At 44.9% G+C, this 6970-nt stretch overlaps 1 pseudogene; it reads left to right on the top strand.

The window, feature by feature from the left end:
- The first annotated feature begins 4369 nt into the window (after positions 1-4369).
- Positions 4370-6733, top strand: LOC133762728 (coiled-coil domain-containing protein 71L-like; annotated as a pseudogene).
- Positions 6734-6970: the final 237 nt, after the last annotated feature.

The raw sequence follows: 6970 nt of genomic DNA, 5'->3' as shown, positions 1-6970 counted from the left end.
AGAATAGATTATCTTGCATATAAATAGACAATGCCTTCAGGAAAATATCTATATTTGAATGGTTTTTTACAGTCAATGTTTGACACTATATTCTTCTGTAGCTAGGTAAAATAGGCATCTGCATTGCTCCTGTATCATTTACATTTATATTACATTTATAGGGTTTACTGATTTCCTTATCTATTTTAGATCTTTCCTTCTTCTGTATCCATAGTTAATCCCTCATTCTAGGAACCTTTATGACCTGGTTCATAATGTCTAAGAATTTCCAGTCTCTTTATTTAAAAAAAAAACCTTGATGCTATATGCAAAACAAATATAATCATGTTGGTGTAAGATAATTCTCTAAATCATCTCAGTGAGGAACATGCTAGAAAACAGTTCTATGGCAAATGTCCTAAACAGCACTCTGGCCTCAGAATCAGCCCTTAAGGCATTCGATCCTGCTGAAAAGCCTATGAGAGTATTTCAGGCATGGAAAGCCAAGACACTCTGGCAAAAAAAAATGACCTAAATGAAAGATCTCTGCGAGTGAGATCCCAGTGGACAGAACAGGTCATCAAAGAAGGAGGTACCTTTCTCTGAAGGGAGGAGAGAACTTCCACTTTGACTATGACCTTGTCTAAATATGATAAGAGTCGGTGAACTTGCAAGGCTTCCATAGCTTTGGCAACTCATGACTAGAGCCTAGGAAGATTAATGATGCCATAAACAAGAGTGTCAAATTGTTAAGTCAACAACAGGAGTCACTGTGCTCTTACTCCTCATGTAGGATCTTAATGTGCTGTACATTGTGATTTAATGCTATAACTAGTACTCAAACAGTATTTTTCACTTTGTGTTTCTATGTGGGTGCAAACTGTTGAAATCTTTACTTAATACATACTAAAATGATCTTCTGTATATAACGATAATTGAAAATGAATCTTGATGTGAATGTAAGAGGAAATGAGCGGGAAAGGGGAAGGTTGCGGGTGGGAGGGAAGTTATGGGGGGGGAAGCCATTGTAATCCATAAGCTGTACTTTGGAAATTTATATTCATTAAATAAAAGTTAAAAATAAGAAAAAAAAAGAAAACAATTCTAGAGAAATAGTCATTGTGGTAGGCAGAGTAATGGCCACCTAAAATGCCTTGCCTAATCCTTGGACCTGTGAATGTGGTATGTGACACTGCAAAAGGGACTTCTGTGGCTGTAATTGAGGCTGTAGATTTTAGGAAAATATAATTACCTTGGATTATCCATGTGGGCCCAATGTAATCACATGTGTCCTTAACACCTGTATCAATGTGACAGTGGGAATTCAGAGACATTTGAGATGGAGGGTACAGGGAGAGCATTTTGTCAAGTACTGCTGTTGGCCTCAAGGAAATAAAGACTTCAGTTCTACAGCCCCAAGGAACTCAGTTCTGATAACACCTAGATGACCTTGAAAGCACATCCTTTCCCTGGGTAAGCTGAAGCTGGTATAGCTGAAGCTGGACTTGGAGCTGTCCTTCTAGGTGATCAGTCACTGTCAGATTTTAAAGCAAATGGGTAACCCTAACTATAACACATATATTTAGCTTTTTTAACTTGCTTTGCAAACTGAGTTATATTTTACCTTTATTAGTTATTCCTTGCCTTCCCTATTAACAGTACATTTCATCCAGTTAAAAATTCATTAAAAAAAACTAAAAAGATCTCAGTATTCTATTTTATTGTCAATTCCTAGCCTCAAAACTTCCAGCTTGTGATACTGTGGGCAAATGAACTTCTGCAAGCCCCCCTTTTCTCAGTAGTTAACAGATTCCTGCTTCAATCATCCCAGTTTAATAATCTATGGCCATGGAATGAGATATTGTGATTAGACAGCATGGTCAAGAGACCCCCAACCCGATCAGCAGCACCCTAGGGTATTGAGTCTTTCAAGAAAACAACAGCTTCCACAGGACTACAGAATTTGTCTCAAGAGAAAAGTGTTTTCCCAGAAGAAGGTGAGAAATGCAGGTCGGGCAACACAGCAAGCAGATGAACACTTGGTGGAAGCGTGAATAAACCAGTGCCTAGATGCAGCAGGATGAGCAACCCTGTTCCTTTAATGCCTTGTACAGTTTCTGAGAGTTTAGAGGCTTGTCAAGGACGACAGTGTTGGGGAAGCACAGCACACTTAGATTCCATTCTGGCTTTGACACACACTTCAGCAGATCACCCAATGCTGAAGTCTCTGTTCCAACAGTTGAAAAATATATTTTGTTTTACAAGGACCTTTACAAGGACACGTGGATCCAGTTTGAGCTAGGACATCTATTTTTTTAAAGGCAGCAGCAATACTTGCCTGCATTGCATTGTAAAATCATTAAAGTACAGACCTTGGAGCCATATGAAACAGAGTTATTATTTTGTCACCCCCTACAATAGTGAACAAAATTCGTTACCTCCCTGAGTCTTAATTTTCTCATTCCTCCCATTGGGCACAATGATACGCATCTTAAAAGGTTTTATGGAGGTTTAAATGAAATAGTATATGCAAAACGCCCACTACTGGGGTCGGTGTCGTGCCGCAGTAGGTTAATCCTCTGCCTGGGGTGCTGGCATCCTATATGGGTGCCAGTTCTAGTCCCGGCTGCTCCTCTTCCAATCCAGCTCTCTGCTATGGCCTGGGAAAGCAGTAGAAGACGGCCCAAGTCCTTGGGCCCCTGCAGCCTCATGGAAGACCAGGAAGAAGCACCTGGCTCCTGGCTTCTGATCGGCGCAGCTCCAGCCATTTTGAGCATCTGGTGACTGAACCAGATGGTGTCTCTCCCTCTCACTGTCTGTAACTCTACCTCTCAAATAAAGATAGCATAGAGACAAATCTTAAAAAAAAAAAAAAGCCCACTACTACTATTAAAAGTACACATTTAACAACCTGATCATCATGGTAGTCTTTGAATATACATCAGTCAGTAAAACATATGTATTCCTAGCCACCTTCATAAATGTAAACACACCATCATTTGTTAAGTTATTAGACTTTTCTATTTGCACCAACATTATCAACACTAAATTAGGAATTTACATTAGATGAGACTAAGGGGTTTCAAAGCCCTAGCAAGTATGCTAGACGGACTTCCTGACAGATAAGGACTGTAAGATTCCTTTAAAAAAAGATTTATTTATTTAATGCTTAGACAGCACCTTTCTTAGCTGTATTTATTTTAAAGGCAGAGAGAGAGAGAGAGAGAGAGAGAGAGAGAGAGAGAGATCTTCCATCCTCTGGTTCATCCCCCAAATAGCTGCAATGGCCAGGGTTGGGTCAGGCCAAAGCCAGGAGCCTAGAACTCCATCCAAGTCTCCCATGTAGATGGCAGGGGCCCAAACACTTGGGCCATCCCCTGATGCTTTTCCAGGAGCATTACCAGGGAGCTGGATTGGAACTGGAGCAGCTGGGATTTGAACCCGCATTCATGGATGCAGTGTTGCAGATGTCAGCTTCATCTCCTCCACCACAATGCCAGCCCAAGGACTGTAAGATTCTATGTTACATCAATTGAATACAAATAAAACATTTCAATTTGTTTAATGTTACCAATACCAAATTAACAGAGCTGAAAAGAAGTTCACAGAATTTTCAATGACAGTATTTTAAGTAAGAGGAGTCTGAACCAATATAGAATGCTAAATTTGTTTTTTTTTTTAATTCACAATTATGATTGGCAGGTGCCACAGCACTGTGGTGGACATGCACAGCCATGAAGAGGTCTCTGACGCCGCCCCTCTTCAGTTTGCTCCAAGCAAAGACATGGTTTTTGAAACTTATCAGCAAGGCCTTGCACAACAAAAATATCAAGCCATTGTTGAGCAGTTACTTGGCAGCAAAAACAGAAACAAAAACAAAAACAAAACCCACATCCTTGACGAAGCTTTCTGAGTTGTTCTAGAAGAAGAAATTATAAAAGCAGTCATCATGTGAAGCTGTTTCAGCTAATATTTTCATTATTGGGGGAGAAACTGAAGGTATTGGCATCACATCTATACCTTTTGCATTGTTGGGAGATGTTTTGTATTGTCTTTCTTTGGATCACTGTGACACAATATTACCTTTTGTGAAAAATAAATGTTGCTACTTGAAAATTAAAAGCATTCTATTTGGGAAAAATTATCTACTGTATATATGTGATTATCTCCTAAGAAGATGATCTAAATCCCAGAATACAGTATTCTGTGGGTAAATTCAACTCTTTTAGGACAGGCTTTTCCCTTTACCTGAGAAACCAGGTATCTCAGAGTCCGCTTAACCTGGACAGAGTCACTGTTTTCAATACTAATGAGCAGGAAAGCACCTTGGGTCAGAAGTCCATGGAGGATAGAGACAAAGGAATGGATGTAGAAGAAGGGGAAATGAGAGATGATGAAGCTCCGACAACTTGCTCCATTCCAATATTACAACCTTTCTAAAAAATTCGGGTCACTTCAGAAACCCCGTGCAGTGCTGAGTGGGGCTCCAGGATCCCCTGGAAAGGAAAGGAAGAAGCATACATGGTATAACCACCCCGGAGCCCAGACAGACGGGGGAAACATATATTACATAAACTTCAAACATTGTATGCTTAGGACATTCTGCCCACTCCAGGTTGAGTACACTTCTAACTTCCCTCCATAACAGGAACTCCAAGTTAGGCCACTGCTGATAGGTTCCTGGCCAAACCAATCACATTCAGGCTCTGCTGACTCGCTGATTGATTCACATAGAAGTCCTTATTAGCATATACCAATCGGGCAAACTTCCTCATTTGGAGACATAAAAATCCTAAGTCAGGCAGTCCTGGCTGGCACACTTCTGGGATAGTTGCTGTTTTGCTGGGAGCTCTCTCTGCTTGTTTCAATGAACTTCCTTTGCTTTGCTCAGTCTTCCTTGTCCATGTGCCTCCTACTCCAGAGAACCTAGCAGGGAAGAGGAGCTGCCATGCACCTCGCCCAACCAGGCAGAGAGGAGAAGCTGCGACCCAAAGGGACAGGAGAGGTTGTAACACACAGAGCTGCCACACAAGGAACTGCAACATGGGAGCTGGGCTATTTCTAAAGGATTGGGCAAAAGAAGAACTGGGAAGACTTCAGCAATTGGAGCCGCACACTCCTCCTGCCGGCACTCTTGCCAACAATGTAGGAGATGATTTCATGGAAAACTTGTCTTAAGTATTCTGAAGGGAGTTGGAGCAGTTTTTAAAAGTTCTAAGTCAGGTGATATTCAGACCTCAAGGAAAAAGATGGAAGACTTGAAAACAGGAGGAGAACCTGTGTATTTTACAAAATTTTTAAAGAGAAAAGTGAAGGAGCAGTTAAAAGTCATAGATTGAGAAAACTCTAACATCTTTCTAAAAGGTTTTCCGTGGCGCAAAATGGAGAATAGAAAGTGTACTGAAAATAACTGAAGGAAGTATTAGTTCCTCCAAGTGTGCTAACCACGCGGAATAAAGATAAGTCCACACCTTGGTACTTCAAGCGGTACTTGTGGCGATACATAGGGGGAAAAAATTTAAAAAACCTAAAAAGACACCAGAGGAAAACAGTCACACATATACAGAGAAGGAACAGCTATATGACAGGGAGCAGATTTGTGACAAATAAGAACCATCAATATGAGAAGATGCTAAAGAAGTGAGGTGTGGAGGGGGAAAAAATCCAACGATTAGCAACTGTCAGTCTAGAATTTCACACCCAGATAAATTCTCAAAACTGTGGATCAAAGAAAGGCATTTATACTCAAAGGCTGGGAAGACTTACTTCTCAAAGACCCTCATGCTGAAAAAAATACTGAATTTTCTTAGAAAGAAGGAACTTGAACCTTTAAGAAAGGAGTGGAATACAGAAAGCAATGGTGAGCACAAAAATTGAAAAATATGAGAATGAATTTCCTGTTGACTATAAACACACGGCATTGACAAACACTGTACGCAACAGTGTGAGCTAGGAAGTCCGTCCTTCGAAGGGATTGTAGACTCACAGAAGAGGCAGGTGTTCACACTCACCACAGCACAAGCAGAAATAAATGCGTTCAATAACAAAAGAACTAGCAGAGTCTGTGAGAGTTGAAGGAGGCAGTGATCCAGTCTACACAGAGGTTAGGGATAGGGTTTAGCAAAAACAAATATTGCAGGGGGCGGCGCCGGCCCTGCGCGGCGGCCTGAGGGCGGGAGGAGGGTGGCGCTGCAGGCGCGGTAGGGGAGGTGGTTGTACTCGCGATCGCAACTGTCGCTGGGCGACAGCACCAAGGCGCTGGGCGACGCCTTCAAGCTGTCCATGCCCCACAGCACGGAGCTCATGAGCTCGGACGCGGAGCTCTGGAGCTTCCTCTGCAGCCCCAAGCACCAGTTGTCGCCGCACATCTGCGCAGCAAGGACGTCCACGGCTACTCCGCCTGCCGGGCCCAGGTGCCCGACCCGCCAGTGCCGCCCGGCTCCGCGCGCAGCGGCCAGGAGGAGGCGCCGCGGAGCCCGGGCGGCCGCCGCGGGAGGAGGAAGCCGCCGCCGCTGAGGAGACCTCGCCGGCCAAGCCCGCGGCGGCGCCCGGGCCCTGCTTCGGGGGCCGCACGCCCGGGGAGACCTGGAGGGCGGCCACCCCGACGCTGACCACCTTCCCCACCGTCCGCGTCGGCGGCCACGTGTGGGGCGACCTCAGCCTGGCGGCGGCGCGGCACCGGGCGCGCCAGGCCCTGCGAGGGAACCTGGAACCGGCGGTGAGGCTCCGCCGCTGCCCGGCGCCCCGGGCCTGAGGAGCGGTGCCGAGGGCGCCGCCTGCCGGCCCCCGACCCCGGCACGGGGCTTCCGTCTGGACGAGTGGACAGGTGGCAGTCGAGGGTTTACAGATCCGGCCAGGACCCTGTCCCCTAGTGCACTTTACGCGCGAAGAAGTCGTCACCGGATGGTGTTCTCTGCCCTGCGCCCCAGGCACGCGTCGCCGCCGTCTGGGACTCCCGGGACACCGGGCCTGCGGAGGGGCCGACAGCTGG

The sequence above is a fragment of the Lepus europaeus genome, chromosome 1 (genome assembly GCF_033115175.1).
Source record: "Lepus europaeus isolate LE1 chromosome 1, mLepTim1.pri, whole genome shotgun sequence".
NCBI lineage: Eukaryota > Metazoa > Chordata > Mammalia > Lagomorpha > Leporidae > Lepus > Lepus europaeus.
The sequence above is the reverse complement of the archived record's forward strand: the minus strand, read 5'-3'. Positions and strand labels throughout refer to the sequence as shown.